Raw genomic sequence first — 25,401 nt, 5'->3', positions numbered from 1 at the left:
TGTTCTTAACTATTCAACAAATTTGATCTGGCAGCACTGGATACGATGACTGCCATTCTGGGCATTGAAGAAAGAACATTGACTTCAATAACTAAAATAGATAAAGAGATCTACTTCTAACACAAACTGAAGTGATTTCATTGATTATACTCAAATTATTGAGAATAGGAAAAATTCTGTCAAACAAATTTATGGAAGATATTGTTAGTACTTCAGTTGTAGCAGAGATAAATTATCGCGTGAAAAATCTTTACCAATGCATTATATACAAATTTATAAAATTTCTTAATGATAGGAGAATTTCTCTTTTTTGTAATGTGGAAAAAATCAGTGAATCAATTCAACTCAATCAATTATATAAAATCTGAATATAAATCGCATTAAACAGAGAATAGATAGTAATTATCATAAAGGAATTATTGCTGGTAATAAAATTGACAGCAATACTGAAACATTTAATTTATAGATTCCAAAGGAATTTGAAATAATAGATTTTGAATTATATTCAACATTTTTTTAAAATTTTTATATCATTGCTATATTTCTTTCAATACACGTTGGGCTTCTTATAAACAAGTTTCCTATGTGATGAAGTATCGTATCGAAATTCAATTTTGATGTTTACTTTCATTACAAAATACACTGCGAAGTGTAAACCTTTTGTAGGGTTAAACAATTTTTGCCGTCAATAAATGTTATTGAAAAAAATTCAAAAATTGCATGCATTGACAAGCAATAATGCTATTAGTGTCAAAATTCTCAACAGTCCTCTCGATAATTTATTTCGATTTAGGCGATGCAATTCATCAAAAAGGGAAAATTTCGTAAAAACGCGTTATTATTGGATGGAAATCAGTTATTCTAACAGTTTATTCATGTAAATAAAAAATTGACACTTTATAGTACAAAAAATATTTTGATTCACAAAGTAAACAGCAACCAGAACTAGAGCACTTGTCTCGACGCGTGTCTCGCAAATCATCATCAGAAGATAAATAAAACTGCAGGTTTTGATCATCTCCTAATGACTCCCGAGTTTAACTCATTTCTTGATGATGCTAACTTAGTTAGCGACACGTGAGTTTTAGTCACTCCCTCATAATACCAACTTGGTTAGCGAAACGGGCGTCGAAACAAGTGCTTTAGTTGGAATTATTTCACACCAGAGGTTCCAATTCCACCTATTAATTTAATATTTTTCAATGTAAAAAAACTGGCAAAAACGGCGAATCATCTGAAGATGTCCCATCACTCCTATCAGTACTGTTAAATGAAGAGCTTACCTGACAACGCTCATCTACTGAAATGCATGAAAAACCGCAGTTGTCTATAGACACTTCGTGTTTCCGTGTTCTCCGATTCCGATTCTGTGGTTCCGCTATATTGTTGTCTGTGATGCTATGCTTATGGTAGCAAATTATTGCAGGTAGGAAATGAATTGATTTCAGGTTTCAATATTCAGGTCATAATTGAAACGGATATTAATTTATTACTCTTTTATTTCTTTAGAAAATACTATAATTTATTTACTTCATGGACACTACTAAAATCAATATAAAGGATTTACTCAACAGGTGGGTAATAAAAGATTTTCATTTCTTTGGTAGCTAATATGAGAAAGTTGTAATGCAAATATTTATTACTGTCTTGATTCATGATTTCACAGGTAACCACATTTACCGAGAGTACCAACATTATGTAATTGTATGTGCCGAGTAGTTTTATCAATAATGTTATAATATATATAACATGGTGTTTCAGAATAAGAGGCTGGTCCTTAACCATTACGTATCATTCTGTTCTTTTCATTGTCTCCTACCATGAAATATTCCTGGAGTATTTCTAATAATGTCACAATATTTTCACAAAAAAAAATAACCCTTCTTTAAAACAACACTCCAATGAATTATTTCATTCACTGGTTGAAGAGTTCAAAGGTGTACCAAAGGTTTTAAATTTTGGAAAATATTGCAGTTTCAGTAACTGAGATATGAATGGATTCTTGAAAAGCGTGACATACTGTCGATGCTTCCCAATTGTAATTTTTGTACTCTACACATTTTTATTGGCTACACCAAAATATCTAAATATTGAGATTATTATCAGATTTGTGGATGATTATATTTTATATGTTGTACCAACTAAAAGTATCAATACCCTCTAGAAAATTTTAGTATGGGCTCCCTATAAAAGTATGGGATTTTATGTGAAAATAAAAACCGTTTGGAGAAAGTAATGAAATATATGAAAAGGAATATTGAAACTGGTCACATCCAGTAATTATTTGGGATATAACTTTGAATAAAAACAATTTTTGGAAAAAAAGATTTTTGGCATTTTGCTTCTCCATCTTTTACCAACTTCAAAATAAACGCTTAAAAAGATATGTAGATCATGCACAGAATATTCTTTCAGATACAAACTAGAAGAAGAAGCATATTCAATACAACTTCAAACATATAAACTTTGAATCACACAAAAATAATTTTTCCTATTCCATAACCTGGATGGGAAATTGTAACAGTAGTACTCAATTGATAATCGGATACAATTTCATTTAAAATAGGTCTTAGGGCTGATCAACACATCTTTGTAAGCTTTTATTTTGAAGTTGTAAAAAGATGGAGAAGCTTTTTTTTCCAAAAATTATTTTTATTCACTTACCATTTCTAATTTTCCTTTTTATATATTTCATTACTTCCTCCAAATGTTTTCTATTATTACTGAATTTCAATGTAATGACTTATGACTTCATAAAATCCCAATCCCAACTACCATGTTACACAATGTTGGTACTCTCAGTACATATGGTTAACTGTGATATGATGAATCGAGACAGTGAAAAAAAATATTTGTATTGCAACTTTCTCATATTAGCTACCAAAGAAATGAAAATCATGTATTACCCACCTGTTGAGTAAATCGTCCATTTTGATTGTAGATACACCTCTTCCAATATTTCAGAGGTGTCAATAAAGTAAATAAATTATAGTAATTTTTAAAGAAATGTTAGAATTATAAATTAAAATATGTTTCAACTATTTGAATATTGAAACTTGAAATTAATCAATTTCCTACCTAAAATAGCTTGCTACCATAATACACCATCAAAAATAGAAATATAACGGAACCACATATCGAAATCGCAGAACTTGGAAAACAAAGTGTCAAGTGTCTAAAGACAACTACGGTTTTTCATGCATTTCAGTAGATGAGCGTTGTCAGATAAGCTCTTCATTTTAACAGTACTGATAGGAGTGATTTGATATCTTCAGATGATTCACCGTTTTTGCCAGTTTTTTACATTGACAAATATTAAATTAATAGGTAGAATTGGAATCTCTGGCGTAAAATAATTATAACCAGAGCGCTTGTCTCGACGCGCGTTTCGTTAACCAAGTTAGCGTTAGCTAACTCGTTACCTCGTTACCTCGTTCACAGGCAGATGGAGCGACGACAAACCTGTTGTTTGTTGTAGTCTTCAGCTTAGTTCGAGGAATGATACTCTGACGGAATTCGATTTTCAATTATCGGAAATCATCGACTTTATGTTGATGGTATACACTACCTTGCACTGACGAGTGGCCAAACAGCCCGAAACCGGTCTGCAAGTGTGTTCCGATAATTGAAAATCTATTGCGGCAGTTGTATCGCCAACAGCATATGCAGGAATAACTTCAGTGAAGAATCCTGCACTGACACCTGTCGGATATAATCCAACGCCCTTCGTGGTATTAGCCAGGGGAGTAGTTGGAATTTTTTTTGTGGAAAATGATTAACCAGGTCAAGATTCATGTCTGGGAGACCTGACCTGCAAGAATTTCTGCCGACCTGCAAAATGTATTATCTATTTTTTGAGAATTGTGAAGTTTTTGGGTGGAGTTGGAAAATTTTTCTGGTTTAGATTCATGTCTGAGAGACCCGACCTGCAAGAATTTCTGCCGACCTGCACAGTTTATTTTCAATTCCATGATAATCGTGAACTTTTTTATAATATGAAGTTTACATTTTTTCATTACTTTTGAAATTAACATTTATCATTGTTATGAATTAGTTCATTCGAATTAATTTGATTTCAACCCAGTAAACCACGTGCTTTATTATAAAGCCAGACATAAATAAAAATCTAGTAGGTGGTAGAAAAACTGGCCCCATTTCCATAATCATTAATAATAAATCAGATTTCCTGTAGAAACTATTTGAAATGATTTATTTTATAAATATATAATATCCCTCCGTTTATCAACTAAACCAACCGCCACTGTCTTATGGTCTAACTTACTTCAAATGTAAATAAACTCTCCATAACCTCTCATTACCCGCCAACCCTCCTCGCCAAAATGTTGTACAGAAAAGGATAGTCGGATACCCGTTTCAAATACATGCATTGTATTGGTATAAGCATGGCAACTCTATGTCTTATTATTATTCTGAGGTTAATACTAATGATGAAATAAATTGAAATAAATTGTTACATCGTGCGTACCTGCTACCTACCTAATTGTTACTGTTTTCATTTTATAAATGTCTTTATTATTTATTGTTTGTAATGTGTATTATGTTCAATAATATATTCACTATTATCCTACATTATTATCTTTATACTATATTATATATTATTTCAGTATTATCTCTGTATATATACCAAATATTTTGGTATATATACCATATATAGGTATTTTGATTCCCTCTCAGCTTTATAAAGATATCGTTTTAATAGATTTCGCTATGGTGTTTTTGCACCATCTATTATACAAAGGTGCAATCAGACATATTAGAGGACATGGTGGAAGAAATCTGAAATAGATGGCGACAATATCGTTTATCCCACTCAAAGCGAAAAATATTGCATTTACAATAGAAACGCTCGTATGTACATATTCCTAACGTATTTTATTTTTTCATATGATGTTATTTCAAAATATTCCTCATTCATTTATTCTTCATTCCAATTCATTTTGGGATGAATTATATACATTAATTTATCAGAAATTATTCCTGATACAGTTTTCTCATATTTATCATTAAAAAATTCTATCCATAAATGATGGATGTAGCCGTTACTACGTGGTAGGAAATCATAATGAAGAAAAGAGGATTGAAACTTTCTATGTATTTTACCACTTTTATTTGTAACTGACGTTACTGCAGTTTCGTCCTATGAGGACATTTTCAAACTTATACATTAAACTCATGTATAAGTTTTTTACCACTTTCATTTGTATCTAACGTTACTGCAGTTTCGTTCTATAAGGACATTTTCGAACTTATACCTTACTTATACATTAGTTATACATGAGTTTAATGTATAAGTTCGAAAATGTCCTTATAGGACGGAACTGCAGTAACGTTAGTTACAAATAAAAGTGGTAAAACACATAGAAAGTTTCAATTCTATTTTCTTCAAAAAAATTCTGATGTCACATTCAATAGAACCGAAAGAACAATGATTTTGTCGCCTTTACCACAAATTTAATTCTACCATATTTCATCATTGTTTCAAACCCACTAAAGGATCACTAGTTTGGACACTCGGCCATAAATGGGGCAACTGATAAATGATATCCTCCTTTTTTATGTTCATTGTGTTTTAATACTCACATATGTCTTTTCTGACTAATACCTACTCTATTTCCTGGGACATACATCAATATTAGCTACCTGCTGGGTAGATATTACTCATCTAATCCGCATATTTTATTAAAAATAATAATTTAGTAATCAATCATTTCCTGCAAGAAATGTATCGAAAATTGTGTCGCATGATCTTTTCCTACCGTATGCATTACCGAAAAATGTGTCGAATTTCATTCGACAGTTTCTATAAACCTGAGCGTGGTCTCACATCGCATTTTCCTTGTCAATAATCAAATTAGAATAATAGGGTATGTTTTTCCACAAAGTCTACTTTGATACCCCTTTTCCAAAAATTACCTACCTGTTCTGACTCTGCAAACAGCGCCGACTATAAAACACCCTACAGAAGTAAACAAAAGTGAAATTACATTTTGAGCGGCCCCTTGTACAACTTCCATATTTTTTCATCCGATTTTAGAATAAAGATAAAACATTTTATTCTTCTCTTTCTGTATTGTGCTCAGCCAGAGTGGCCAGAACTGCACGAAAAAGAATAGTAGGGCAAAACAGATAACTCGACGACAAAATCAAAACAGAATTTTATTATATAAAGTTTTTTAGTGAAGCAGCGATGTTGAACCGGAATAGATTTTTTCATTAAACTAATCTTTACAGGTAGTTCAAGCATGTAACTTGATAATTGTCCCACGAGACAACATGATGTGGGAACAACACATTTTGTCCGCAAAAGTCCTCAAATATATTGCAGTTGAAAAATAAGAATCGGAGAATCAGTTTTTAGTAGGACTACATAACCGGAAAGATTCCAACTTTTACCCTTATTTGTAATATTCACTTCATTGCAATTTTCGTATTAATACTATATAATGAATTAATATGACTTTTTGTAAACATGCATGCATTTTCAATATTTTTCTGAAGAAAATAGAATGTGTCCCCAAATATCAGAGAAGTCCCCAAATAACTCAATAGTGTCCTCAAATGATTAAAATTGATGTCCCCAAATAGCCCGAGTCCTCAAACAAACAGTTGGGTATATAAAATCTTTGAGGACAGTCCTCAAACAATCGAAATGTCCCCAAATGCACAGATGTGGAAACAAAATGTCCCCAAACAAACACTTGGGCATATTTATATATATATATATATATATATATATATATATATATATATATATATATATATATATATATAGAATTTTATGAAAAAGTTCCTGTTTTGTATGTTTTTTGTACAAGCGTTCGTGTGCGTGCATCACCCTATATCTATACAAGCAATTTAGATCAGGAATTGTTTCGCATATAAAAGTTTTATCAGAGCTTCGTAACATATTCACTTGTAGAAAAATGCTTGATCTGAACTCATACTTTCCCACATTCGACTACTTACCCGAAATCAGTTTTTTCGGATAACGGTGTCGAGTACGGAAATGTACTGTTTCCGTTCTAGTTAGGATAATAATAATATAATTACTAACAGTGCGTTATTCCATTTAGCTTGTCGAAGCAATTTTAAACTCTGCACTATCTTAGATACAAAAATTTGAATATGTTATAAGTTGAAAATATCAATATAGTGTTCGGAATCACACGTTAAAATGTAAGACCTCGTTAATCTATAGCTAGTACAAGTTTATACTTCTGAGGGTTGTCGTTCGTAGGGGTGCGACAGACATATGTTAAACCGTTTCCTGTTTGTATTTTCAAATGTCGATTTTCAAATTCTAATTATTTGGCATGGACGCCTCAACAGAAATTGCGTTGTGTAAATCAATTTTAGACATTAAGCAGGAAACTTCGGATTTGACTTTGAAATTGTAGATTTGAAAACCTGACTGCACAAAAATAATCGAAGTGTGACTGAGTAGAAATGAGATGATGAAAAATGACATTTTTTTCACAAACGAAAAATCTAAAATGTGATGAATGATCTGATAATGAATTTATTGAGAAATGACTAGTGAATATCCAGAATGTCTACAGTTTCAATAAATTCTATAAAAAAATCCGCAGCAGCACTACGGATTTCCGATATATAATTTATTTCAAAAATTAGGTAAAAATCGCACTAGGTATGTTTTCTATGACGAAACGAAATTCTGAGTGACTAGCATAAGATAAGATATAATTTGTGAAACAGATATTAGTAATAAGTTTCAATTCTCTTTTTCTTAGCAATACTTTTTTCGAAAACTCCCTTTCAGTTTTTGGAGGTATGATGTTGTTCAAGTTGAACATAATGAAGTGGAGATTAAACCAATGTTTTTTTATTATGTTGACTGTTCATGACGATGAATACGTCATATCATCATCGATTATAACCTGCAGCAGACATTTCAATCAAAATAAAAAAGACTTGGAATATTTCAGCACAGAAAAAATTTGATCAGGTTGAATAAACATTTATTTGAATGGAGTATTATTCTTCAATTTGAGAACTGCTGACAAAAATTGTTCGGTAAACTAATAAACACGTAGTATGAAAAAATAACATAATTTCTAATGAAATGAAACTACAACATGGGTAGAAAAATATCAAAAGAAAATTATTAATATTATTTCTTCTTTCTATAACAACAGTAAACGTATTCTTTGATTGCAGCCCAGTTTCTATTTTTAAATAATGATGAATATTTCTTTTCCTTATATTTTAGATACAAACAAGAACTAATTCAATTCTAGCACTTCTTTTTTTTTTCGGAGCGAAAAACTTTTTGACTATATTTCGTTTTGTTCCTTAGACCGAGTTTGTTTTTGAGAAGGTTTTATTGTTTTCAAAACTGTGCGTGTCTGATGATCTGAAATGAGATCAGTGTGTTGAAAAACTCTATCAAGATATGAAACGGGTTGAAAATGGATCCAAAAATGAATGATAAAGATAAAAAATGGAAGGACGATACTGAAAAGTGATTTGACTCATTTCCAACCTATACTCAGAGATACGGATGATTCCAAAACAGCTCAAAATATAAATAATTGATTGCATATAGGGAATTTTGATCAAAAGGAACAACGTTCAATATCTCCATATATAAGACAGTGATGTAAATTTCCCGAAACACCTAATTTTTGTGAAATAATATAAGGTATCGCTAAGATGCGTACACACTCCTCTTCAAAATATCAAACAAAATAACCCCATATATGCCATCTATTGGATAAGTGATTTTATCAGGAATTCAACGATGATTTTTCAGGGTTGATTTCTAATTTACTGTGAAGAAGGACCTTGAAGTATAAGTAACGACTTTTTAGATTAATTGATACAATCTCTCACAAAAACGTATACAACAATTATTTCTATTGTCAAGTTCCTAACAGAAAACAACTTTTGTCGCGTTGAATTATATCTGTCGGATTTTTGGCAAAGTTTCTCACACAAAACACTTCAAAATACTTTCTAAAACTCACAGTCAAAAATGTTCCACTAAACAGTTTTATAAAAACGCGACACGTGTTTCGCCATACAATGGCTTCTTCGGGCATATCTTTATCTACTATATTTTACAAATTTAATGCTTGGTATACCTAATTTTAAAATTTAAAGTACCTACATTTCAAATACTTGAGTTTGTAATGGATTAAATGACCTGAGCTCATGTCCCAGTCCCCACATTTGAAAAATATTCAGTAACGGTTATTCAATTCTAATTGATCATTTAGTTAGTTACCCGAATTCTTGAATCTATTGATTGCTTGACATTTTAGAAGATTGAATTTCAAACTCTTCTCTTCTAAATATAACATGTCATATTCATGACTGAACTCATGTACTTCTGCTAAAATGTGGTTTGCAAATGTGAAATTGGTCTTTCTATTCACATAATTACATCTAAGCTTTTAATTCTTTGGAAAATAATCTCCCGGTTTGGCCATTATACAGTTTTGGGCAAGAGCCACAACTCAGCTGATATACTCCTGATCTAACCGATATCGAAGTTTTGTCTTTATTGTTTTTAATAAATGCACTTACACTATTATTCGGACTATTACTATTTCTGTGAGCTAAGTTTACGCAGTCTTTCTTCAAAAAAATATTATTGGTGGGTTCAGCCAAAAATGACAATGTCTCATAACTGACGTTATCGCATCTTGAATTTGGGTAGATATGGTCCATGGCTTGCTTTTGTAGTTTTTGTTTGATTTGTTTGATCAAACTCAGCTCTCTCTGGAAATTATTCAATAGTCTATGAAGAATATTATTGAATGCAGCAACTTTATGCTGGTAAGAGTGCGTAGAGGAATTATGTATGATAATGTCCGTGTAAGATGGTTTGTGGAAAATTGCAAATTCATGTTATTTTTTGTAATGGTTGAGTCAAGGTGATTTAATGAATTATTTACCTTCCTCTCAGTGGTAAATTTTATTGACGGGTGGATGGAATTGACATATTCAACGAACTTGCCTACTTGTTTTTCTGTAATTTCAGTATTCACTAGTGATAAATGGATATCGTAATGCTTGAAGAAATACATGCATAATGAATATTTAATACAACAGTCCTGAACAAACTGTAACGTCTATTTGATAAAAAAAATTGATGAGCTTCCGTGAAGTATCATATTTATTCTAATACTTGCTACTTTCTACACACATTCACATCAAATCGATATACCAAATTTGGAACATCCATTCGAACTAAAAATGAAAACACAAGAAAATAATATTTCATTTGAGTTAGGAATTGGAAAACAGTGAATTACTTAAAATTAAGTAGATTCTATGATATTGATTTGTAATCGTCATATACCTATATATTCTCTAATTATTCTCTAAGTATACCAAAATATTGGCAAGCCAATTAACAAAATAGCATTAGGACCATTGCAAAGATCGTAACGGTTCTCAAAAAGTTTCGCGCCAAAATAGTTAACGCGTGTCAAACAATTGCAGATTTCGTAGGAATACTGAAACTTCAATGAAATGAATAAAAACACTTTTGTCTAATTACCTATATTTGATTTCATTTATATAACCGTTTTCCGGTTTGATCCCATCATCAAGTATTACCTTACCTATAAATTTCGTCGCCGCTGATATATACCATTATTTTTTGAAGAGAAATTTTGATGATCATAATATCCCCCATTTCATAAATTTATTATCGGATGAAAAGTGCAATTTTCTATACTTCACTGAATTTGACTTCGATACTAAATTTTCCCATTTTCATGATGTTTTTCTTCAAGCTTTTGATATATCCTTTCCTAAACAGTTTCAAAAAATTAAACAAAATCAAAATTCAAGTAGACACAAACCATGGATTACTAAGGATATCGTTGAAGAAGGTATATCACTCAGAGATATTTATAATTTGAACAAGAGCGAAACCAATGTACATTTATTGGGTCAATATAAGCAACTCTTAAAAAATCATAGACAAAAAATTGAGCTCTCAAAAAGTCAATACTTTAATTATCAATTCCTCAAGGCTCAACATAAATCTGAAGCTGCCTGGTCTATCATCAGCAAAAATACTATTATAAACGATTCATCTAAGACATTGGCGATGGTGTACTTGTTGACGATGGTCCCGGTATATCTCAAGCATTTAGTAGTTATTCTGTCTATTCAGTAGTCATTAGTAAAAAATAATGCACCTGGTGGCATTGAAAATCGTTGTGTAAAAACTGAGAGTCTTTTCCTCTATCCAATAGATGAAACTGAACTTGTGGAAATAATTAAATTCACATGTTCGAAAAATTATTGTTCTAAGAATGGCTTGATTCTGAATAATCTTAAAACCAACACCATTTTCTTTACAATTCAGGAAACTGATTGAAGTGTATTGGTTAGGTCTGAGATTAAAAATATTGAACAGGTAAACTATAAAAAATTTTTAGGAGTTTTTATTGATTCCCAACTCAATTGGAATCATCATGTTGATTTCATACTGAAGAAATTAGCGACACATTGTTTCGTTATATGGAATCTGCGTAATTTTGTGTCTATTGAAATTCTTAAAAGTTACTATTATGCATATATTTACTCTGCCCTCAATTACTGTATTATTTGTTTTGGCAACTGCAATAGAATCAGTGTCTTATTAATTTTCCAGAAAAAAAATATTAAAACAATTTGTTTAAAAAAAAACTCGATTCCTGTAAACCACTATTCGCAAAGTTGAATAAATTAACTGTTACTTGCATGTATATTTTGAATTGCGTAATCTACGTTAAATCAAATTGCTCCAAGTTTTAGAACAGAGATGATACATGTCTTCTTTCGGGCTTCACCCTGAGAAAAAACTATAACATTTTAATTCCTAGTCATAAGTTAGCCAAGGTGACTAATGGACCTCATATCATGTCAAAAAAACTGTACAACAAGCTCCCAATATCCATTAAAAAATAACTAGTGTAAAGCTCTCTAAACAAAAAGTTCGGAAAGTATTATGTGAAAAGGTACTTTATTCGCTTGATGAATTTTTTCAGTCTGATTTGGAATTTTAAATTTTAATATTTGTACCCCTTTTATGGTCTGAATGTTATGTAATATATCATATAATTATGTTGTTTTATGATTGTGACCTCATTGTAATTGTACTGAGTTATGTGACTTTTTCCATGGCGTCCCTAGGTCTACGAAAATAAAGATTTTTTATTTGATTTGAAGTATTGAAAAAATACTTAATAATGCGGGGTCAAACCCGAAACTGGTCGTATACATAAAATCAACTAGTGGTACTTAGACAAAAGTGTTTTTATTCATTTCATTAAAGTGATCATGAATTACCACAAAATAAACAAGTAATCAATCATACATAATACAGAAACTATATGAAACATAAATAGTCAATAGTAACGGCATCTTTTTCTTTTCCTAATATATTTTTTCCGGTAAACTAACACATAGTTTACCTCTGAAAAACTGGATTTGCCAGGATTTTAAAAACACTTGATACCCTCACGATGAAATCCAATGATACACTGAAATGGATCGCGTTCCTGGTCAGCCCTTCGATGTGGCAGCATTGTAGGGCTGACCAAGATGCTCTTCATATAGCGATTTGTATAACTATGGGCTGACCAACAGCATGGGGCTGACAAAGGTTTAAAGGATATGTAAAATTTTTATTTTCAGAAAAAATCTACCCCTCTGATGGGCCTATTAATGAAATCATACCACTGAAGAGTATTCCGAAAAGTATATACCTAAATATATTAAGTGCTGGGTGGACCAACGCCCCGTTAATATACCGGGCTCACCAATATGCAATGAACAAATTGTTACGATTAGTTGTAAATAGTTGAACGCTAATTATTAAATTAGGGCAACTCTATTTGTGAAACACCCGATATATAGTTCCAGCCGACTCGATAAGTTTTTTTGAAAAAAAAAGGAACGTTTTTTTCTTTCGTCCGTCCGCTCTAGGGTATTCGTGAGTGAAACTGAATGATAACGTTCGGAAGATTTGATTTCAGGCAAATTCTGGTTTTCGAATATAAAATTACGTCTTTTGACGGATATAAACCTGCCGTGCCTTGTTGTGATATTGTGATTGGGTAATTCTGCTGTGGAGCGATCTTGCAATATCCTTATTATCGATTGGGATGAATTTTATCGAATGAGTTATTTCTTCCGGACCGTTTAAAAACATCTCCGGCAATGTTAGGGCAGTCGAGCATTGGGAGGTAAGCGTATGGTTTTGTCATTCAACACCGAGATAGATGAAATGTTAGAACTAGGGGTGATCGAACCGTCGAATTCACCATGGTCCTCACCTGTTGTGATGGTCAGAAAGTCTTCAGGAGAGTATAGATTTTGTATAGATTTTAGAAAGGTTAATGCAATAACGCGAAAAGATGCATACCCCTTGCCTTACGTTAATTCAATTCTTGATAGGTTACGAGGAGCACGATTTTTGTCATCCATCGATATTAAGTCGGCATATTGGCAAATCGAATTAGAGGAAAGCAGTAAAGACAAAACAGCTTTCACTGTTCCGGGAAAAGGTTTATACCGTTTTGTGCGCATGCCCTTTGGCTTGCACAACGCTGCGGCGACGTGGCAGCGATTTGTTGAAAATGTGATTGGTCCTGCTTTAGAGTCTTCCGTTTTTGTATATCTAGATGACATAATTGTAGTATCGAAGGATTTTGCTTCCCATATGTCCGCTGTTAGGCAAGTTCTACAGAAGCTTTCTGAAGTGGGTCTAACTATAAACCGCGAAAAATGTTGTTTCCTTAGGGACGAATTAAAATATTTAGGATATCTAGTAAATAAAGACGGTTTAGGCACGGATCCCTCCAAAGTAGACTCGATGTTAAACTATCCGGCTCCGAAAAACGTGAAAGATGTGCGTAGGTTTATTGGTATGGTGTCGTGGTACAGAAGGTTCATAAAGGATTTTGCCACTCGAGTATCACCACTTACCAGTTTAACTCGGAAAAATGCGCGTTTTATATGGGATTCAAAGTGTAGTCAAGCCTTCAATGATATCAAACAATGTTTGGTTTCTGCACCGATTTTAACATGCCCAGATTTTGATAGAGGATTCATTATTCAATGCGACGCTTCGCAAGTGGGGTTAGGTTGTGTGTTGAGCCAAGAATTCGAAGATGGTGAGAAAGTAATAGCGTACGCTAGTCGGTCTCTGACAGTACAAGAAAAAAAATACTCAACAACGGAGCTCGAGTGTCTGGCGGTTCTATTTGGTGTCGAAAAATTCCGAGCCTATGTAGAGGGAACTCATTTTAAGGTGATTACTGACCATTATTCCCTACTGTGGTTACATCGATTACAGAACCCGTCCGGTAGGTTAGCCCGCTGGGGCCTCAGGTTACAAAATTATGACTTTGAGATTATTCACCGTAAGGGTAAGTGGCACGCGGTTCCCGACGCGCTTTCGCGTGCAATCGATTTCATAGAAGTCAATCAGAAGGATACTGATCGCTGGTATTCTGGGTTACGGGAAGGTGTAGGTAACAACCCAGACAAATACCCTAATTTCAAAATCGACCAAAATAGGTTATATAAATTTGTTCGGCCGAAAGTACCCATTTATGATGAAGAGGCGAATTGGAAACAAGTAATTCCAAAATCATTGCGATCGGAGGTGCTTAGGAGGGCACATGATGATCCTACTGCTGGACATCTCGGGATTTTTAAAACTCAGAAAAGGGTGGTTACATCTTATTATTGGCCAGGTGTACACAAAGATGTCATGAAATATGTCCGTTCATGCGAAGTTTGCAAAGCCCAGAAACCCAATCAAACTTTACCGCATGGCCAGATGAGTATAAGACGGCTTCACCGTCCTTGGGAATTAGTTTGCTCGGATATTATCGGACCCTTACCTTTATCTCACGATAAGAATCGTTATATTTTAGTCATTTCGGATTGCTTTACTAAGTACTCGATGTTGTTTCCTTTGAAAACCGCTTCAAGTTCCGCGATCACGAAACATATGGAAAATGATATATTTTTGGTTTATGGAGTACCAAACCGGTTGATCTGTGACAATGGTAAACAGTATGTATCAAAACAGTTCCGGAAAATGGTGGAATCTTATGGGACCCAAATAATCTTTAATGCGAATTATAGCCCTCATGTGAACCCAACTGAACGGACGAACCGAATTATAGGTACTATGTTGAGGTCTTATATCAAAGCGGATCAGCGCGATTGGGACAAACATTTAGCGAAGATCGGTTTTGCGCTCCGGACGTCAGTACACGAGATAACAGGCTTCAGTCCCGCGTATCTGAATTTCGGTAGGGAACTTAAATTGTGTGGGAAAGAATTTCGGACCAAAAATCCAGACGGTCTAATAGATTTCGCAGATAGGGACTCTCTTTCCGAACATCTGAAAGATGTTCAGAATATTTACGCGAACGTACGCCAACGGTTGCAGGATGCTTACGACAAAGCCGCCAAACGTTATAATTTAAGACATAGGCCTTTACGTTTGGATGTCGGACAAATCGTTTGGAAGAGAAATTATACGTTGTCCGATAAGGCAGAATATTATGCTGGGAAACTCGCACCAAAATATATAAAATGTAAAGTAATTCGCTGCATATCAACGAACGTATACGAACTCGTCGATGTGCAAAATAACAAATCATTCGGGTCAGTCCATGTGAAGGATATAAAATTAGATTAAGGAAACGTCTTTTTTTTTTGTTTTTTTTTGTAAGTGGGGATGGTGTTACGATTAGTTGTAAATAGTTGAACGCTAATTATTAAATTAGGGCAACTCTATTTGTGAAACACCCGATATATAGTTCCAGCCGACTCGATAAGTTTTTTTGAAAAAAAAAGGAACGTTTTTTTCTTTCGTCCGTCCGCTCTAGGGCATTCGTGAGTGAAACTGAATGATAACGTTCGGAAGATTTGATTTCAGGCAAATTCTGGTTTTCGAATATAAAATTACGTCTTTTGACGGATATAAACCTGCCGTGCCTTGTTGTGATATTGTGATTGGGTAATTCTGCTGTGGAGCGATCTTGCAATATCCTTATTATCGATTGGGATGAATTTTATCGAATGAGTTATTTCTTCCGGACCGTTTAAAAACATCTCCGGCAATGTTAGGGCAGTCGAGCATTGGGAGGTAAGCGTATGGTTTTGTCATTCATTATTTTATTTTGGCACGGATGTATCGCGAAATCAATTATTTACGAGAATACCTTTTTTTTTAGATGTTTTTCTCTGATATGGTAAATCGAAATTTCGCCCGGACGGTGCTACCTTTGAGAACACGTCGAAGTGGATGGGGTCAGACCTTTTTGAACTTTATTGCCTTGTACGTAGTGATTAAACCGCAAATTTTCCGAAATCATATGGATGGTGGTGTTCCTATTTCGATCGTGTGGACGTGGAATTAAGAGCTTTTCACGAATTTGCGTATTAGCGGGCCATAGGAATCTACACATCACTAGCAGCTAGATAAGTACCGATTAGAAGTTTTATTAATGGTGTTGTTTTTGCGGTATTCTGACATTATTGTTTACGAAAGCAATGAACCTCGCATAAAAGGTGTTTCCGAATAGTTTTGTCTTCGCCTTTGTATAAACGTTTAGTTTGTAGTATAAGTGAAGAATGAATCCGTTGAACAGGCGTATTTTGGGGAAGCAACATTCAACATTTTTATTCTTGTTCCTTTGTCGTATTCCACCTTATTGTTTTCGCATATCTGGATTGTTTAGTAGTTTCATTTCAGGTTTAGGCTAGTCGGTGCACAAGAAACTACTTGGCGCCCTTGTTATCAATTTTTTTTTGTACATATTTATACTTTTCTGTCTGATTTAATCCACGGCCCTTACGAGCAAGCACATTACTTGCCGTACACAAAAAAAAAGGACAGAAGTGTTATTCCTTATGTTTTTAAAATAAATGTCTTTGATAGATATATATATATATATATATATATATATATATATATATATATATATATATATATATATATATTGAATATTGGTCAGCCCGGTATATGAACGGGGCGTTGGTCCACCCAGCACTTCCCGACTATATTGAGGTATATACTTCTCGGAATACTCTTCAGTGATATGATTTCATTAATAGGCCCATCAGAGGGGTAGATTTGTTCTGAAAATAAAAATTTTACACATCCTCCAAACCTTTGTTAGCCCCATGCTGTTGGTCAACCCACAGTTATATAAATCCCTCTATGAAGAGCGTCTTGGTCAGCCCGACAATGCTGCCACATCGACGGGGTGCCCAGGAACGCGACCCATTTCAGTGTATAAGTGGATTTCATCGTGAGGGTATCAAGTGTTTTTAAAATCCTGGCAAATCCAGTTTTTCAGAGGTAAATTATGTGTTAGTTTACCGAAAAAAAATATATTAGTAAAAAAAAAGACTATTTATGTTTCATATAGTTTCTGTATTAGGTATGATTGATTACTTGTTTACTTTGTGGTAATTCATAATCACTTTGATGAAATGAATAAAAACACTTTTGTCTAGTTGATTTCATTTATATGACCAGTTTCGGGTTTGACCCCATTATTAAATATTTTTTCAATACATGATAATGGGGTCAAACCCGAAAACGGTCATATTAATAAAATTAACTATAGGTAATTACACAAAAGTGTTTTCATTCATTTCATTAAAGATTCAGTATTCCTACGGATTCTGCAATTGTTTGACACGCGTTAACTATTTTGGCGCGAAACTCTTTGAGAACCGTTACGATCTGTGCAATGGTCCTAATGCTATTTAGTTTATTGGCTTGCCAATATTTTGGTATAATTAGAGAATATATCGGTATATGAGATTACAAATAAATATCATAGAATCTACTTAATTTTAAGTAATTCACTGTTTTCCAATTCCTAACTCTCAAATGAAATCTTATTTTCCTGTGTTTTCATTTTTATTTCGAATGGATGTTTCAAATTTGGTATATCGATTTGATGATGTGAATGTGTGTAGAAAGTAGCAAGTATTAGTATAAATATGATACTTCACGGAAGTTCATCAAATTTGTTTTATTCAAATATATGTTACAGTTTTTTCAGGACTGTTGTATTAAATATTCATAATGCATGCATTTCTTCAAGCATTACGATATCCATTAATCACTAGTGAATAATGAAATCATTACAGAAAAGCAAGTAGGCCAGTTCGTTGAATATGTCAATTCCATTCACCCGTCAATAAAATTTACCACTGAGAGGGAGGTAAATAATTCAATAAATTACCTTGACTCAATCATTACAAAAAATAACACTGAACATGAATTTGCAATTTTCCACAAACCATCTTACACGGACATTTTCATACATAATTCCTCTACACACTCTTACCAGCATAAAGTTGCTGCATTCAATAATATTCTTCATAGACTATTGAATATTCCACTGTCTGAGAATAATTTCCAGAGAGAGCTGAGTTTGATCAAACAAATCGAACAAAAACTACAAAAGCAAGCCATGGACCACATCTACCCAAATTCAAGATGCGATAACGTCAGTTATAAGACATTGTCATTTTTGGCTGAACCAACCAACAATATTTTTTTGAAGAAAGACTGCGTAAACTTAGCTCACAGAACGAATAATAGTCCGAATAATAGTGTAAGTGCATTTATTAAAAACAATAAAGACAAAACTTCGGTATCGGATAGATCAGGAGTATATCAGCTGACTTGTGGCTCTTGCCCAAAACTGTATATTGGCCAAACAGGGAGATTATTTTCCAAAGAATTAAAAGCATAGATATAATTTTGTGAATAGAAAGACCAATTCCACATTTGCAAACCACCTTTTAGCAGAAGTACATGAGTTCAGTCATGAATACGTCATGTTACATTTAGAACAGAAGAGTTTGAAATTCAATCTTCTAGAATGTTAAGAAATCAATAGATTCAATATATATATATATATATATATATATATATATATATATATATATATAATTATATATATATATATATATATATATATATATATATATATATATATATATATAATTATATATATATATATATATATATATATATATATATATATATATATTTGTTCATTGCATATTGGTGAGCCCGGTATATTAACGGGGCGTTGGTCCACCCAGCACTTCCCGACTATATTGAGGTATATACTTCTCGGAATACTCTTCAGTGATATGATTTCATTAATAGGCCCATCAGAGGGGTAGATTTGTTCTGAAAATAAAAATTTTACACATCCTCCAAACCTTTGTTAGCCCCATGCTGTTGGTCAACCCACAGTTATATAAATCCCTCTATGAAGAGCGTCTTGGTCAGCCCGACAATGCTGCCACATCGACGGGGTGACCAGGAACGCGACCCATTTCAGTGTGTAAGTGGATTTCATCGTGAGGGTATCAAGTGTTTTTAAAATCCTGGCAAATCCAGTTTTTCAGAGGTAAATTATGTGTTAGTTTACCGAAAAAAAATATATTAGTAAAAAAAAAGACTATTTATGTTTCATATAGTTTCTGTATTAGGTATGATTGATTACTTGTTTACTTTGTGGTAATTCATAATCACTTTGATGAAATGAATAAAAACACTTTTGTCTAGTTGATTTCATTTATATGACCAGTTTCGGGTTTGACCCCATGCATTATTAAATATTTTTTCAATACATGATAATGGGGTCAAACCCGAAAACGGTCATATAAATAAAATTAACTATAGGTAATTACACAAAAGTGCTTTCATTCATTACATTAAAGATTCAGTATTCCTACGGATTCTGCAATTGTTTGACACGCGTTAACTATTTTGGCGCGAAACTCTTTGAGAACCGTTACGATCTGTGCAATGGTCCTAATGCTATTTAGTTTATTGGCTTGCCAATATTTTGGTATAATTAGAGAATATATCGGTATATGAGCTTACAAATAAATATCATAGAATCTACTTAATTTTAAGTAATTCACTGTTTTCCAATTCCTAACTCTCAAATGAAATCTTATTTTCCTGTGTTTTCATTTTTATTTCGAATGGATGTTTCAAATTTGGTATATCGATTTGATGATGTGAATGTGTGTAGAAAGTAGCAAGTATTAGTATAAATATGATACTTCACGGAAGTTCATCAAATTTGTTTTATTCAAATATATGTTACAGTTTTTTCAGGACTGTTGTATTAAATATTCATAATGCATGCATTTCTTCAAGCATTACGATATCCATTAATCACTAGTGAATAATGAAATCATTACAGAAAAGCAAGTAGGCCAGTTCGTTGAATATGTCAATTCCATTCACCCGTCAATAAAATTTACCACTGAGAGGGAGGTAAATAATTCAATAAATTACCTTGACTCAATCATTACAAAAAATAACACTGAACATGAATTTGCAATTTTCCACAAACCATCTTACACGGACATTTTCATACATAATTCCTCTACACACTCTTACCAGCATAAAGTTGCTGCATTCAATAATATTCTTCATAGACTATTGAATATTCCACTGTCTGAGAATAATTTCCAGAGAGAGCTGAGTTTGATCAAACAAATCGAACAAAAACTACAAAAGCAAGCCATGGACCACATCTACCCAAATTCAAGATGCGATAACGTCAGTTATAAGACATTGTCATTTTTGGCTGAACCAACCAACAATATTTTTTTGAAGAAAGACTGCGTAAACTTAGCTCACAGAACGAATAATAGTCCGAATAATAGTGTAAGTGCATTTATTAAAAACAATAAAGACAAAACTTCGGTATCGGATAGATCAGGAGTATATCAGCTGACTTGTGGCTCTTGCCCAAAACTGTATATTGGCCAAACAGGGAGATTATTTTCCAAAGAATTAAAAGCATAGATATAATTTTGTGAATAGAAAGACCAATTCAACATTTGCAAACCACCTTTTAGCAGAAGTACATGAGTTCAGTCATGATTACGTCATGTTACATTTAGAACAGAAGAGTTTGAAATTCAATCTTCTAGAATGTTAAGAAATCAATAGATTCAAGAATTCGGGTAATTAACTAAATTATCAATTAGAATTGAATAACCCTTACTGAATATTTTTCAAATGTGGGGACTGGGACATACGCTCAGGTAATTTAATTCATTACAAACACAGGTACTTGAGATGTAGGTACTTTAAATTTTAAAATTAGGTATATCAAGCATTAAATTTGTAAAATATAGTAGATAAAGATACGCCCGAAGAAGCCATTGTATGGCGAAACACGTGTCGCGTTTTTGTAAAACTGTTTAGTGAAATATTTTTGGCTGTGAGTTTTAGAAAGTATTTTGAAGTGATTCGTGTAGAAACTTTGCCAAAAATCCAACAGATATAATTCAACGGTAATACGCGACAAAAGTTGTTTTCTGTTAGAAACTTGACAATAGAAATAAATGTTGTATACGTTTTTGTGAGAGATTGTATCAATTAATATACAAGGTCGTTCACTTATACTTCAAGGTCCTTCTTCACAGTAAATTAGAAATCAACCCTGAAAAATCATCGTTGAATTCCTGATAAAATAACCTATCCAATAGATGGCATATATGGGGGGGTTATTTTGTTTGATATTTTGATATTTATTATAAGGTATCGCATCTTAGCGATACCTCATAATATTTCACAAAAATTAAGTGTTTCCGGAAATTTACATTACTGTCTTATTTATGGAGATATTAAACGTGGCTCCTTTTGAAAAAAAATCCCTATATAAACATTTTTGCAATCAATTATTTATATTTTGAGCTGTTTTGGAATCATCCGTATCTCTGAGTATAGGTTGGAAATGAGTCAAATCACTTTTCAGTATCGTCCTTCCATTTTTTATTTTCATTCATTCATTTTTGGATCCATTTTTAACCCGTTTGATACCTTGATAGAGTTTTTCAACACACTGATCTCATTTCAGATCATCAGACACGCACAGTTTCAAAAACAATAAAACCTTCTCAAAAACAAACTTGGTCTAAGGAACAAAACGAAATATAGTCAAAAAATTTTTCGCTTCGAAAAAAAAAGAAGTGCTAGAATTGAATTGAGTTCTTGTTTGTATCTAAAATATAAGGAAAAGAAATATTCATCATTATTTAAAAATAGAAACTGGACTGCAATCAAAGAATACGATTACAGTTGTTATAGAAAGAAGAAATAATATTAATATTTTTCATTTGATATTTTTTTACCCATGTTGTAGTTTCATTTCATTGGAAATTATGTTATTTTTTTATACTACGTGTTTATTAGTTTATCGAACAATAATTGTCAGCAGTTCTCAAATTGAAGAATAATACTCCATTCAAATAAATGTTTATTCAACCTGATCAATTTTTTTCTGTGCTGAAATATTCCAAGTCTTTTTTATTTTGATTGAAATGTCTGCTGCAGGTTATAATCGATGATGATATGACGTATTCATCGTCATGAACAGTCAACATAATAAAAAAACATTGGAGCATCCCGTAAAATCCTCACCGTTAATAAGTTTTAATCTCCACTTCATTATGTTCAACCTGAACAACATCATATCTCCAAAAACTGAAAGGGAGTTTTCGAAAAAACTATTGCTAAGAAAAAGAGAATTGAAACTTATAACTAATGTCTGGTTCACAAATTATATCTTACCTTATGTTAGTCACTCAGAATTTCGTTTCGTCATAGAAAACATACTTAGTGCGATTTTTACCTTATTTTTGAACTAAATTATATATCGGAAATCCGTAGTGCTGCTGCGGATTTTTGTATAGAATTTATTGAAAGAGGTAGACATTCTGGATAGTCACTATTCATTTTTCAATAAATTCATTACCATAATATCATTCATCACATTTTAGATTTTTCGTTTGTGAAAAAAATGTCATTTCTCATTTCTACTCAGTCACACTTCGATTATTTTTGTGCCGTCAGGTTTTCAAATCTGCAATTTCAAACTCAAATCCGAAGTTTCCTGCTTGATGTCTCAAATCGATTTACACAACGCGATTTCTGTTGAGGCGTCCATGCCAAATCATTAGAATTTGAAAATTTACATTTAAAAATACAAACACCAGATTGTTTAAAATATGTCTGTTTAAAATCTGTTTTTCCATTAACCAGTTGTCGCACCCCTACGAACGACAACCCTCAGAAGTCGAAACTTGTACTAGCTATAGATTAACGAGGTCTTACCTTTTAAAGTGTTATTCCTAACACTATATTAATATTTTCAACTTAAAACATATTGAAATTTCTGTATCTAAGATAGCGCAGAAGTTAAAATTGCTTCGACAAGCTAAATGAAATAACGCACTGTTAGTTATTATATTATTATTATCCTAACTAGAACGGGAATAGTACATTTCCGTACTCGACACCGTTATCCGAAAAAGCTGATTTCGGGTAAGTATTCGAATGTGGGAAAGTATGACTTCAGATCAAGCATTTTTCTACAAGTGAAAATGTCACAAAGCTCTGAAAAAACTTCTATATGCGAAACAATTCCTGATCTAAATTGCTTGTAGATATAGGGTGATGCACGCACACGCACGCTTGTACAAAAAACATACAAAACAGGAACTTTTTCAAAAAATTCTCCATCTCTATCATCGGATTTCTGCACCACGATAATCTAGTTAGAATATTATTCATCATGAAATGCAAGTGCAGCGTTGCCCGATTGTGAGCTGACCAACATGCTATCAATTGAAAGTGTTCGTATAAAGTTGGGCTCACAAAAACACTATTCACATCAGGTGTATACAATTACACAGCCACGCCTCCTGGCGAAGTTTTGTGAAAGTAGGTGGTGTATCAGCTATGTGTATATGGTGTGATTGTCGGCCCAACCGATAATTTGCCAGACGTCATTTCACATGATAACATGTCCTAAAAACCCTATATACAGTGGGAAACGTTGGTGTGGACGAAACCGGGACGACCGACGTTTCCAAGGGCTGACTCGAGTTCGCATCGTATATTCTACGGGCTGACAAATGACCGTTTACATATATATACAGGCTGATTCACGGTGGATGGCACATTAGACGTTTCTGGTGAACCAGAAAACGGATCACTTTGAAAATTTAATATAGGGCATATTCGGACATTCTCTAGCCAACTAAAATATTTTCGACAATGCGGTGTTGCCGCTTCTATTAGAAAGCAGTAGCAACTTTGATTTTTCAAATGGAACACTCTGTATATAATATCATTTTTGGAATCTCCAACAATTGCCCGACAACTTTTCTTGATATTTCCCTATACCTATCTGTTACCGTTTTCGAAATGAAAATTAATTTCAATTTTTTTCTTCGAAAATCATGACTTCTAAAAATGCCGATATCTTTTAGTTAAGAAGTACTATGATATCCAAATTTGGTTTGGAATTAGGTGATACTTGGACACTTCCCACACGTCATCCTAATCTCCGTTACTTCAATACAGGGTGGTAAAAAAATACAGTTTTTTCGTTTGCTTGAAAAAGTTGCTGAAATTTGATTATTTTAAATGGAACACCCTGTATATTATTGAAAATTCGGAAAGCTGCTGAAATTTGCTTTCTTTCTATGTATATCATACCTATACCTAACTAGTCAAGTTTCGGACTTATGAACATTTATTTGTGAAAATGTCCCTTCAGAATGGTATTTCCATTCGGTATTTGGTAAGCAGGCCATGATTACTATTTGACAGTAGCGTTGTGACATTCTCCTAATAATATCGACATTTTCGTCACTTCAGAAGTTGCAAATACCTTCAAAACGATGGAACAAAACTATTCAAACGAAGTTCTTATGAATTTGTTTATTATTTTTGGACAGTGTGACAAAATTATCAGCAGAACATGTAGAAAGTTCAATGAAATGTATCCGAATCTACCGCCAATGAACCTCAAGAAATTTATATGAATTCAGAACAATTTCAATGCATTTGGATCAACTTTAAAAGCACCAAGAAACTTGCCTCGACCCGTAACTTTCGAAGACAACCAGATTAATGTCTTAGCATATTTTCACGCATTTCCCGAGTCATCGATAAGAAGTGCTGAAGAAGATTTGGGTATAAAATATTCATCGGTTCAAAGAATCTTGCGAAGACATAAAATGGATGATTATAAATTCACCAAAATTCAAGCAATGAAGCCTCAAGATCCTCAACAGAGAGTAGAATTTTGTGAAATGTTGTTGACACGCATTCAAGAAGATCCACTTTTTTTAAATAAAATTATTTGGACTGATGAATCTAAATTTTCGAGAGAAGGGATTTTCAATAGAAAAAATCGTCATTATTGGTCCAGTGGAAATCCTCACGTCACAAAAGAAGCCGGATTTCAAGAAAAATTTAGTTTTAATGTCTTCTGCATGTTGATGGACAACAAATTGAGGTACGTGATATACGAG

The 25,401-nt window shown here is 33.0% G+C and overlaps 1 protein-coding gene and 1 long non-coding RNA gene across 3 annotated transcripts in view; one reads left to right on the top strand and one right to left on the bottom strand.

Annotated features, from left to right (window-relative positions):
• The window catches only part of LOC111513686 (uncharacterized), a 436,986-nt gene that overhangs the window by 140,068 nt on the left and 271,517 nt on the right, over nucleotides 1-25,401 (bottom strand). The window lies entirely within an intron of this gene.
• LOC141483745 (uncharacterized) lies at nucleotides 13,264-16,952 on the top strand. Its single transcript, XR_012466262.1, has 2 exons — nucleotides 13,264-16,156; nucleotides 16,245-16,952. It is a non-coding gene; the product is annotated as an uncharacterized lncRNA (long non-coding RNA).

The sequence above is a fragment of the Leptinotarsa decemlineata genome, unplaced genomic scaffold (assembly GCF_025532065.1).
Source record: "Leptinotarsa decemlineata unplaced genomic scaffold, Ldec_3_MD MMD2_tig00004067_RagTag_RagTag, whole genome shotgun sequence".
In the NCBI taxonomy this organism is placed as follows: domain Eukaryota; kingdom Metazoa; phylum Arthropoda; class Insecta; order Coleoptera; family Chrysomelidae; genus Leptinotarsa; species Leptinotarsa decemlineata.
This window is presented reverse-complemented; position numbering and strand designations above follow the sequence as displayed.